The following is a 12890-nucleotide window of genomic DNA, read 5'->3' as shown; positions in this document are numbered from 1 at the left end:
GGAAAACTGCATCCATGATTCAATTTTCTCCCACCGGTCCCTCCCACAACACATGGGAATTATGGGAGTACAATTCGAGATGAAATTTGGGTGGAGAAACAAAACCAAACCATATCCAAGGAACACCAAGTAAGATATTCCTGAGGCAGCTAAGAGCTTGTGGTATTCTGAGCATCAGCAGAAGACCACGTGGCTGAAGAGTGGAGGGTGAGGAGCAGGCAGGCAACACAAATGAAGGTTGAAAAAGCTAGCTCGGGGCCTTGTCATACAGGGCATTGCAAGCAGGGCAAAGAGCTTGGCTGTGACTATCTTATTTTAAGAGCCCTAGGATGCCACAAAGACAATCCCCAGGTTTCACTTGCATAGGAGAAAAATAAACTTTCCCTTCCCAGGGATATAAATTATGTGACATTCTTGTTTGTTGAATGTAAATGCCTGGAAATGTCGAGATAACTAACACTCTGATAACTTCGGAAGAAATATTGAAAAATTCAGAGGAAATATCACAGATACAAATATGATATATGATGGAAAACAAAAGTACTGTGCATTATAATGAGCAAGCATTGAGGCTAGATCCTTCTACTATTTTCTTTGTTGCTTGACAAATTACTTTGTGTAATTATCTTTGTGTTAAAATTTCTTTTTCTGTAATATTGCAATAATAACATCAAACTCACTAAACTATTGTAAAATTCCTATAACACTATATATGAAAGTGTAGCATGGAGATTGAGAACTAATAGAGAAACAAACTTTATTAAAATATCTTAAGATGTTTACTTGGCTTCCAAATATCAATATTTTATTATGTCAACATATAAAGGAAGCTTTTGTATAAATGACCAACACGGATTTTTCCACCTTTTTCTATCAAAAGACTGTCAACCTTAATGCCTAGCATTATGAAATAAAGCACTCATTGAAACCCAAGTGATAGTAATAGCATCATTTTTTGTATTGTGAAAAGGTTTTGATAGATTCTCTATAAGAATATCATAATATATCTATACAAACAAAAGATATATCAGAATATATAAAAGTGCATTTCTTTTCATTTAATTTCTTAAATTTCTAAACCTCACCTGACTGCCAATATTTCTAAACCTTACCTGACTTTCAGTCTTTTGACATTTTTCTACTACAAGTTAGAAATAAAAATTAAAATGAAAAGCACTCTCCGAAAGCTACAAATTATGATAATCTGAATAAAAAGGTGTCTGTGTATATGTCTGTGTGCGTGTATATGAGTGTGTGATTGATCCAGGCACAGCAGAGTGGATACATTCAAATGGAAAAGATCTTAAAGGGAACACAATTCTACGTTGGACCATGTCTTTATGAATATAACCCCATCAACTAATTATAGTGGGTGCTGAAACACATTACTGAAATCTATTATGTGAAATAAAACTTAGTATTGAAGCATAATTTCCACATGCTGTGGAGAGTTAATTATTAAATATATTATCCATTGCACAAAAAACAGTGTGGATAATGATGTTTTTGCTGGGCCCAAGTGTGACTGACAGAAAACAATGTCAATGTCATCATCAACAGTGTGCCTATTTCACACTGATAAAATTACTAGATTTACTTCTGTTGCATATCTTTTTAAAAAATACAGAAAGTAATATATTCTCATTGTATAAAACTGAAAAAAATACAGAAAATTTGTACTGGGAATCCCAGTCCTTACTATCCCATAATTTGGGAGTTTTTTTTTTTTTTTTTTTTTTCCAGGACAGAGTCTCACTCTGTCATCCAAGCTGGAGTGCAGTAGCTCAGTCTTGGCTCACTGCAACCTCTGCCTCATGAGTTAAAGTGATTCTTCCACCTCAGCCTCCCAAGCAACTGGGATTATAGGTGCGCACCATCACATCCAGCTAATTTTTGTATTTTTAGTAGAGACAGAGTCTTGCTGTGTCGCCCAGGCTGGTCCCGAACTCCTGGCCTCATCTGCCCACCTCGGCCTCCCAAAGTGCTGGTATTACAGACATGAGCCACTGCACCAGTCACTTTGGGAGTATTTTTTCCAGGTATTTTATAATGATTGCCCCTAGATGTTAATTTATAAAATGGAAAGACATAAGCATGTAATTTTCCAACTTACTTTCCTCACTTCATATTGTATTTGGAAAATTTCCTCATACAATATCATATTCCTTTAATTATAATTTTATTTGGTATATAAGTTCCTCAGAAATTTTGTTAGAATTTTATTAAAGTTAATGAGTTATTTGCATAAAACTAACATCTTCATAAGGTACCTTATTCCTCTGAAGGCAGATAATATTTTTCTTCATCTATTTAAATCTTCTTTTTGAATCTCAATTGCAATGTGCCCTTTGTTTCTCACAGTTCATTCTCACAGTTCATTGCTCCACCTTGCTCCATAGAGAAATCTTACTCTATTCTAATTTCAAAGTGGTCATTGCTGAAAGACAGGAAAAACTATTGATTGTTTGTTTATTTTATCAGCAACGAACTTATGAAGTTTACTTACTAGTTGACTTTTTTGGTGGAAAAATGTATCACAGGCAAAAAATGCATTGATTGTTGTAGTGTGAGAGCCAAGGAAAAAACAGTTTGAGTTGGTTTTCCCACACACTCATCATCTTAGGAGTGCTCATCACACCTCTCCATGCTGAACTCATTTTGGCATTTTGGTTTGGATTCCACATATTATTTTTTTATTTGTTTACTTATTCAAGTTCATAGGGACAGGAGGCAGGGGAATTCTAGGCAGAAAAGGGCAGGGTCCCTGTTGAAGCCCCACTCTCAAGCCTGGAAGTGTGACCCAAAGTGAGAACATGCATTCCTGTTTTCCCACTTGAATGTTGCCTTTTTCAAAACCACCCATGGCCCACTCTGCGTCACCCTCTCCAATCCTGTACCCATAAAAACAGGCTTCACTGGCAGAGAGCAGAGAAGGGGTGAAGAGAAGAAGCAACTGTATATCAGAAAGAAGCAATTTGACTTCAGAGGGATGGCTTGATGGCAACACTTCAAGGGAAGAATACCTTCCCACTGCATCCCCTTTCCAGCTCCCCTTGCCACTGAGAGCCACTTCCATCACCAATAAAATCCTCTGCATTCACCATTCTTCAATTCTTTTTTGAGACCTGAATTTTCCTGGACACTGAACAAGAGCTCAGGTGCCACAAGTGCAGATGTTAAAGGCTGTCACACTGACCCTTCGCCTTTGCCCTTGCTGGTGGAAAATAACCACCTCATGCAAAAAAGCAGAGGGCCCACTGAGTTGCTTAACACTTAAGCCATCCATGGACAGCAAAGCTAAAAGAGCGCCCTGTAACACACACCCTCTGGGGCTTTGGGGGCTGTGGGTACTCCCCTACTAGACACTAATGTGGGGCCTGCACAGAATTTTGCTCCTGCTGGCACCCAGATACACTCATCCTGGCTCCTGCATCTGCTCATCTGCATGCTTCCCCTCCTGCAAGGGGTTGAGAGCTGCAGGATGAATAAGCAAGGTACTCCTGTTGCAAGGCCAGCAAAGGGGTCAGGGAAGATTTCCTATTGCAATATTTGGAGAATATTTTCTGGTAGCTTCCTAAAAGTAGGGGACTTAGAGGTACATTTTTTTCTTATTTTTCTTTTCTTTTTTGAGACAGAATCTTGCTCTGTCACCTAGACTGGAGTGCATTGGCACAATCTCAGCTCACTGCAGCCTCTGCCTCTAGGGTTCAAGTGATTCTCCTGCCTCAGCCTCCTGAGTAGCTGGGACTACAGGCACGTGGCACCATGCCCAGCTAATTTTTGTATTGTTAGTAGAGACAGGATTTCACCATGTTGGCCAGGATGGTCTTGATCTCCCGACCTCGAAATCCCCCCACCTTGTCCTCCCAAAGTGCTGGGATTGCAGGTGTGAGCCACTGTACCCGGCTGAGGTAAAATTTTTTTGGATAGAATTCATGCCTGAAAATATATTAATTCCACCCTCAGACTTAAAATAATATGAATATGTCTGTTAGTAGCCAAAAAGAAAAAAAGAAGTCTGAATACATGCTTTGGTGTTCCATTGACTTTGAGCAAGCAAACTTTAAGTAACATAATTGGTTGAAGTTAAAATACATGTGATACTGTTAGAAAACATTACAAAACATTTAATGGTAGAGGGTTTTGACTAGCTATGTAAAGGACTTCTATAAATCAATGGGAGAAAACATGAACAAACCAAAAAAAAAAAAAAAAAAAAAAAAGAGAGAGAGAGAGAGAAAAGAGAGAGAAAAGACAGAAAAAGGATAAGTGTTTTTGGTAAAAACAAAAAATTATTTGCAAATTACTCAACATCTCTAATAAGCAAAGAAATAAAAATGAAGCCAAAAACAAGATATTTCATTCTTATAATTAGTAGAATCTTTATAAAAATTGACAATACCATACTTGCAAGGGTGTGTGGAAATGGACATATAATTTCAGAAAGCAGTAGTAGAGTAACTGATAATTTTTAAAGAGATCAAGCATTTAAGAAACTTTTTCCTACAGAAATACTCCCAGAATTTATACATATAAATGCATACAAAAATATCCATTGCAGTATTGCTTGTATTAACATAAATGGAAATAATAAAAAAAATCACTAGGAAAATGTTTTAAAAAATATAAGAACACTATTATAATGGACTACTAATATACAGCAATTAAAAAAAGGAAAAATTGAGAAATGAAAATGGAGAAAAAAGAAATATTATCAGTATAAAAAGACATTTAAGATAATTAATATATATAAAATTAAGTTGCAGAACTACCCAGGCTTTGAGAATAGTTATCTTTTGGAGTTACATTCACTTTTCATGGTATTAGTTCCACAACGTGTAATTTTATAAAACTATGCAACATTTGTGATCTGAAAAAAGTATATAATGATAATAAAAACAACAACAATGATTTCTAGCTTACTGTTCCTATCATTATTTTTTTTTTTGAGACGGAGTCTCGCTGTGTCACCCAGGCTGGAGTACAGTGGCGATGTCTCGGCGCACTGCAAGCTCTGCTTCCTGGGTTGACGCCATTCTCCTGCCTCAGCCTCTCCAATTAGCTGGGACTGCAGGTGCCCTCCACCATGCTCAGTCAATTTTTTGTGTTTTTAGTAGAGAGAGGGTTTCACCGTGGTCTTGATCTCCTGACCTCATGATCTGCCCGCCTTGGCTTCCCAAAGTGCTTGTTCCTAGTATTTCAATCACTACTGAGATCTTTTCTTTTTCACTGTCTTATCTCAGGGTAAGTATGCATTCTCTTATTTGTTTTCTATGGAGTTGAGATAAAAACAGCTGGTTGTGTTTTCCTTAGATATTTGAAGACAATTATATCATGTTTCTTCTTAAATATTTACTATCTAACTGATTCAAAGAAAGGTAACAAGATAACTTATTTTAAATAACTGTAAGAGTCAGAAAATTAACTTATTTCAGATATCAAATTATTTCTTTAATCTCATGTAACTCTCAAGGACTCGAAGAAGAAATAATTTAAGCTGTGGTCTAACTTTCCGCATTAATTAATTTTGTTCTTTGCACAACATTGGCCCAAACCTAGCTGTAAGGGAAGACTGGGTAGGAAAGTCCCTTCTTCAGGGAAGAACCCCTTGAACCCTTTGAGAACAGGAATTATAATATATACCTTGAAATGTGCATTTCATAGATACTTTGAAAAAATTATCAATAGCAAGTAAAAGGAACTTATATTATAAATCATGTTTACTATATCTTTGTGTACAAACATAGTGTTAGAGAGCTAGTGTGTGTACTTCCTAAAAGCATTGTCCTGGTTTTTTCATTTTGGTGAAATTATCATATTTTTGGTATTTTTCCAGTAGACCAAGAAATCTGGTTGCATTGCCAATATAGTCTTTTTACCCTATTATAAAAATCTGGTTATTTTTGTTCAGAAATAACTGCTGCTAGACTTCAAATTTTAATATTTATGAAGGCAGAAATGCAAAATGTGTCCTGTTGTGGAAGGAAACACACTCTCTTACTTGATTTTTCTCATGGGATCTAGGAAGCCCTTTTCTCTCCTTGTTTTCTCATCTAATTTGTACAGATACAAATTTCATCAATATTTAAACCTAAATATTAAAAGAAACAAAAATTCCAAACACAAAGCCTTTGATGTGGGGTGTCTCTTTGTAGATCTGTGCTTGCCAGGCCTGCTGTCAGCGCTGTAACTTGACAAAACCATCAATTCTGACCAGAAAGCCTTCAACTAAAATTCAACATAGGACTCTGGGGGATAGTGTGATACACACGTGGGGGAGTAACTGGGAGGCCAACCATTCGAAATAGAGTCTGCGTTCCAAATTGAGAAGATTCGTTTAGACTCCAAGTGCCCCTCTGAGGTCAAGAGAACGAATTCGTGTGCACTCCACAGGCTAGCAGTTTGGGACCGGTTTCTAGATAAGAAGAGATGAGTAGATAGGGAGCTGAGCAGGCTCTGGGCGAAGTCCGGAATCCAATAAAAATGAGTAAGTTCATAGGAAACAGGAAGTTCCCAATTGCGCAGATGTCTTCTAATGCTCTCCTCCCAGGGCCTACAGCTATGGGAATCTTCTGCTGTCGATGTCGGGTACAGCATGAAATGGACGACACACAGACTCTGCCTTTGTGGTATTTCTGCACAAACAGAAAAAAACAAAACAAAACAAAACCAAAAAAAAACCATTCTAAGGCACTGTGATTTAAAAAAAAACAGAAAGTACGGGGGCTATGGAGACCAAACGGGTAGACCTAGAATTGGCTGCAGGGTTACAGAAAGTGTCTTAAGAAAAGTATTGTTCATCTTGGCTAACACGGAGAAGCCCCATTTCTACTAAAATAAAAAAATATATATATATATATGAGAAAAAAAATTAGCCGGGCATGGTGGCGGGCGCCTGTAGTCCCAGCTACTCGGGAGGCTGAGGCAGGAGAATGGCGTGAACCTGGGAGGCAGAGTTTGCAGTGAGCCAAGAGCGCGCCACTGCACTCCAGCCTGGGCGACAGAGCGAGACTCCGTCCCAAAAAAAAAAAAAAAAAAAAAAAAAAAAAAAAAAAAAAAAGTATTGTTTAAACTGAGATTGAAAGCAGGATTAATGCTGGTTCAGAAAACAAGGGGACAGACACTCCAGGGAGAGAATGTTCTGGCATTCGCTAAACGGATAGGTAAGAGTTGGTACAAAGTTTCATGGAGCTGTAAATGCTCCGTTGGTTTTGATCATATTGTGCTTTTGAGTGTCTTCCTGGACAGTGTACCCAAAAGGGCAGTGTGTCATGTCTTAGTTGCTGTGATACTTCCATCCCTTGGAACAGGGCCTGCATAATATGGGCCTTCAATAGATGTTTCCCAAGTGAATATATAAAATGCTTCTATTCATCAAGATGACTATAAGAATGTTCATTTTCTCCCTAGTACTAGAACTAAATTTTGATGAAGCGTCCATTAAAAACAAGAATCTCAACTTTGTTCTCGGGATATTTATTGCTAGGTATTCTGAAGGTGTGATTAGTGATGAAGACACATTAGATAGTATAGTTTTCTATTCGTTTTTCATCTTTTCATTATTGCTGATTAGACCTATAATACAGTATCTATGAACAAGATATATTAATTTAAAATAAATTACCATTTTGAAATGTTATAGACATTTCAGAGAAACGTTTTAAAAATAGAAATGTTAAACAATACAAAATCTGTTAAAAATAGGTTTTTATTTATTGATCATTGTTTCAACATTTTCTTAATTTAATTTAGGCCTACTGAGTCATAGAGAGCAACCTTTTCACAGTGCTGTGAATTAATGATAAAAGTCCAAAAGTCTTGAGGAAGTACACACACACACACACAAACACACACACAATACCTATACACACACAATTACATGCATACCCCCTGATGTGTATGTATGTATGTATGTATGTATGTATGTATGTATGTATGTACATGTGTTTCTAGTACTTTGGGGTCTCAGAGCTTTATGGGAGTAAAAACTTTTAAAGAGTTTCTCTCTCTGTCTGGCAGTAGAAACCTAATTACTTATATATTTATCAGAAAAAAAGATTACATGTTTTAATAGTCTTTCGACTGTGTTCCCTTTCCTCTGAGCTGAAATAAACGACAACATATATGGTTTAAATCACTAGTCCAAATATAAACCTCATGTTGGTCTTTGTTTTTTTTTAGCATAATATTCTTGACAGCTTTTAGGAGAACCCCTCCGCGAAAATCCAATTTGGATTTTCTCCAACTTTCTCCCATTATTACCTTAAACCAAAAATATATTTAAGCAGAATATAGCAAGATTTTGAATGGTCTCTTGGTTTCTTCCAAATGACATGGTTTTCAGAAATCATCTTTGCTTTTTTATTTTGAAATCTGCATCCCAACAGCTTCTATTTTTAATTCTACAAGAGAGGGAGGGTTTTTAGTGTACAGAGATTACTCCGGAGGTTAAAGTAAACCAGACAGTAAAAGAGTGTCTAATTAGATTTGTGTAAATACTAGTTGATTTGCATAAGGCTTTGTCTTGGTCTTCTTTATTTGAGTTCCCAGGGCTAAGGATTCTATCTAGCACGTAGTAGATGCTCAGTACATTTTTGTTAAGTAAATAAAAGCATGAACTGTGAATACAAAAATCCTTTAGAATCCCTGCATTATTGGAATTTTATATAGTTCAATTATAATGTTATTTGAGATTCTCAGATAAGAGGTTCTATAAAGACATATAATCAATAATGGTAACAAGCCTTATTATTTGGAAGTGACAACATATCTGCTGTTCCTTTAATGACTCATATGCCACAGTACATAATGTTTCTGTTTGATAATGAAACATTGCATCTTCTAGACAGTATGCTAGACATGATGATTTAAATGGCTGAGTTTAAAAATAACTTCCAAGCAGCCTCACTAAATGAACATACTGTACAATGAGGGCTAAGTGAAATGTTTGGTTTTCAGGTTGAAATTATTGGTAGCAAGCCTAACCTATTTTTATTGTGTGTAAGACATTTATATGCTTAAAATTTCACTAACTGCTTTAAAATAAAAGTTTTATTATAATAATTAGAATAATGGCTGTTCCTTAATTGTTTTCTTATTTTAAAATATGTGATATTTAATCCTGCAGCCAGACTGGATAAAAACTGTCTGCTTTTGGTAAGCAAAAAATTAGATCCAAGGGATGGCACCAGATACTATACTCAAATAATGTTTATTCACTTGAGTAGCACACAACTATATATAAGTGTGTGTATATATGTGTTTAGGAATTGTGTTTAGGAATGGCAAATTTCCTTCTCCTTCCCCTTCTTTGTTGACAACGCACTAGTGTCTTGTGAGTGTGTGTGTATATATATATACACACACACAAACATATATTCTAAGGGAAAACACCAAATGCATACATATATATCAATGTACATATATGTATATGTAGTACCCTCATATATACACACACATATATAGTTGTGTGCTATTGGAGTGAATAAACATTATTTGAGTATAGTATTTGGAAGGAAATTTGCAATTCCTAAACACCCTCTATGCTGATTTTATCTCATAAAAATCCTCAAAACAGTCTTATAAAGTGAGCGTTATTATTGGTGTTTGGGAGACAAGAAGACTAAAGTTATGGGAATTTAAGTGACCTGTTCTTCACATAGCTGGGAGGCAGAGGAGTCAAAATTCAACTCTGAAGACAACTCTGTTTCTCCCCTCCAATGGCCTGTCCACACCACCTGGCACTGAGGCAGATTCTTGCTCCATTCATACCCAAGAGTTGCATAAAAAGAAGGAATCCTGCTACGGCTAATGCTATACCCAAACAGATGGAAAACTCCAGTTTCAGCCCGACCAACAAACTCTGTAGGACCCATCACTGCTCTGTGGAATATTGTAAACTAAGATGGGATTAGGAACCCACCCTTTCCCAAGACATTTTGGCCTCCCACCTGTGGGAAGAATGAAACAATAGTGGTACAGATGAGTTCACTGCATTTCAGGACTGTCTTGTCCTCACCACTCCACAAACAGCATAAAACTAATTTTCTTACCTCTGCACACAAGGATCATCATCATGTACACAGATAACAGTTCATCAAGTGCATTTTCTCAGGTGTGATGTCATGGAAATGCTGCTGGGCAAACCATCCTGAGCCTGACTAACATGTAAATTAGAGGCACTGATCCAAATCAAATGTAAAATAGGCTTGTATTGCACATTGACAAGCAGAAGACTCATTTTGCTCCTTGCCTATATTTCTAAGTTTCATTGTCCACTGCTAATGTATCCAAATGCCAAAGGGTATGCCAAGATCCAACTTCTTCTTACATCAAAAGAGCTACTTTGCATTGAGACAACCCTTCATCATTTATAACGTATACTAGCACACCTGTGTATACTTTGAAATATAACAGCCCAGTCTGAAAGCTATGTGGTGAATGTATTTGGGTCTCTTCCTTACCTAATCCATCCCTCTTATTCCACAGAATTTCAAGTGTGAAATTATTCTTTTTTCTCACATTCCAAATAACTCCTGATGATTGTGAAAAATGTTGAATCATTGGAATGGGATAGAAGTAAATAAAAATAATTCCCTGCATCAAAGTACATCACACGTATCTGTTTCCTCAGATGGAAGGAAACGGGAAAACAGCCACAATTTGGGTGCCTATAATCCCAGCTACTCAGGAGGCTGAGGCAGGAGAATCCAACCCAGGTGATGGAAGTTGCAGTAAGCCAGATGGCGTGACAGGCCTTGGCGACAGAGCAAGACTCCCTCTCAACACACATACATACATACACACACACACACACACACACACACACACGAAAAGAAAAGAAAAGAAAAGAAAGAAAAGAAAAGAAAAGAAAAGAAAAGAAAAGAAAAGGAAACAGCCACAATCCTAATGCAAAACCGATATGACATTCAACTCATAGTTTGTTCTCCTTCACTTCCTGAAGTTATCTCTCCATTCCTCCCTCTACTTCATCACTTTCTTACACATGCAACAGGTTTTATATTTCATTACCCAGATGAAAGTCAAGATCCCCTAGGCATATTGATATTAAGGCAATAAAGAAAATGATAAAAGGTATGATAATATTAGTCATAAAGATGTTTGGTTTTGCTTTTGTTTGCAACTTCAGGGCTATGTTGAATAATGGCATTTTGAAGGTCCTGAATGATGAGGCTTTGTCTTCAACTTGGCCTCCAACTAGGTGAGTAAATATGTCTCCCTACCACACTGTACAATAGAGAGCAAAGAGAGGGGAATAGACATAGGAGTCTGGGAGTAGAACATTATGACTACAGGCATCTTGGGGAGCCTGTTGGAGGGCATTGAATTCCCTATCAATGGATAAATGCTACTTAGAATGAACTTTCTACCAACACATCAACAGAGACTGAAAACCATCTACAAAAAGTATTAAGGAATAATGCAAAGAAACTAAGAAACTACCAACCTCAGCACAGGTTATGAGAAACACACATACACAACCAGGAGAATCTCAATAAAGAATCCATACCATAAAAGGCCAGCTGTGGTGACTCACGCCTATAATCCCAGCACTTTGGGAGGTCTAGGCAGGCGGATCACTTGAGGCCAGGAGTTCGAAACCAGCCTGGCCGACATGGTGAACCCTCGTCTCTAATAAAAACATAAAAAATTAACTAAGTATGGTGGCGCATGCCTGTAATCCCAGCTACTCAGGAGGCTGAGGCAGGAGAATGACTTGAACCCAAGAGGCAGAGGTTGCAGTGAGCCAAGATCGCACCACTGCATTTCAGCCTGGAGACACCAGTCTTTGAGACTCTGAAAAAAAAAAAAAAAAGAAAAAGAAAAAACAAATCCATAATCAATGAGAACAGAGTCTCTTTTTTTTACCCCTTTAGTTAAGCATTGTCATCAGTTTCTAAGTGAGGAAAAATTGGTAGTTTATTTCTTGAGGTTTTTTAGAACCTCATGTGCATAGACTTTAACTTTTTTTTTTTTTTTTTTTTTTTTGAGATGGAACCTGGCTCTGTCACCAGGCTGGAGTGCTGTGGCACGATCTCAGTTCACTGCAACCTCTGAATCCCTGGTTCAAGTGATTCTCCTGCCTCAGCCTCCTGAGTAGCTGGGATTACAGGCACGTACCACCACACCCAGCTAATTTTTGTATTTTTAGTAGAGATGGGGTTTCACCATGTTGGCCAGGATGATCTCAGTCTCCTGATCTCGTGATCTGCCCAACTTGGCCTCCCAAAGTGCTGGGATTACAGGCGTGAGCCACCGCGCCTGGCTGAATTTGTCATTTTTATGTATATGTAATAATGTTCTAGCCTGTTTGTAATGTGTATTCATGTCGTTCTAAACAATTTCTTTTGTATTCATGAGATTCTGAAATAAAGCTCCTCCTGATACTTTATATTGATATCTCTAGAAGAGACTCTCAAAGCCTATTTCAGCTGAACTTCAGGGATCCAGAGTGGGTGCCTGTAAGTAGGTAAGCAGCCCCTCTTACCCAATGGTGCCTTAACAGAGCTTAATCTTGTGGATGTGCCACCTGCTGCTTCAAGGTATTGAGTCTTTCAAACTTCTTGTAAATCTGCTGTTGTGTAGTGTCATAAGAGCATGTAACAATAGAATTTTTTATTCTATTTTTTCTGGTATTTAAATAATCTAGCCTCTTGATCTGCTTCCGGGAGGCATAGGAATTATCTTACACATTTTAGAGAAGGGCACATAGGCCGACAGAAGTAAAATGACTTGCTTAAAGGCACAGTGAATTCTCTGGAAAATGAAAAACTGATATCCGATGTCCTTTCTCTCAGGGCTAATTCTCTATTGCACTCCCTTCCTGAGCAAATATACCCGAATCAAATCATCTCTCATCCTTGCCTTAA

At 37.4% G+C, this 12890-nt stretch overlaps 1 long non-coding RNA gene across 1 annotated transcript in view; it reads left to right on the top strand.

Annotated features, from left to right (window-relative positions):
• Positions 1 to 11880, top strand: part of LOC140712875 (uncharacterized) — a 257604-nt gene extending 245724 nt beyond the window's left edge. The window contains exon 3 of the long non-coding RNA XR_012094686.1: positions 11150 to 11880. This is a non-coding gene — a long non-coding RNA (uncharacterized lncRNA). The remainder of the gene's footprint in view (positions 1 to 11149) is intronic.
• The last annotated feature ends 1010 nt before the right edge of the window (positions 11881 to 12890 follow it).

This window comes from Chlorocebus sabaeus, chromosome 11, assembly GCF_047675955.1.
Source record: "Chlorocebus sabaeus isolate Y175 chromosome 11, mChlSab1.0.hap1, whole genome shotgun sequence".
Lineage (NCBI taxonomy): Eukaryota > Metazoa > Chordata > Mammalia > Primates > Cercopithecidae > Chlorocebus > Chlorocebus sabaeus.
The sequence above is the reverse complement of the archived record's forward strand: the minus strand, read 5'-3'. Positions and strand labels throughout refer to the sequence as shown.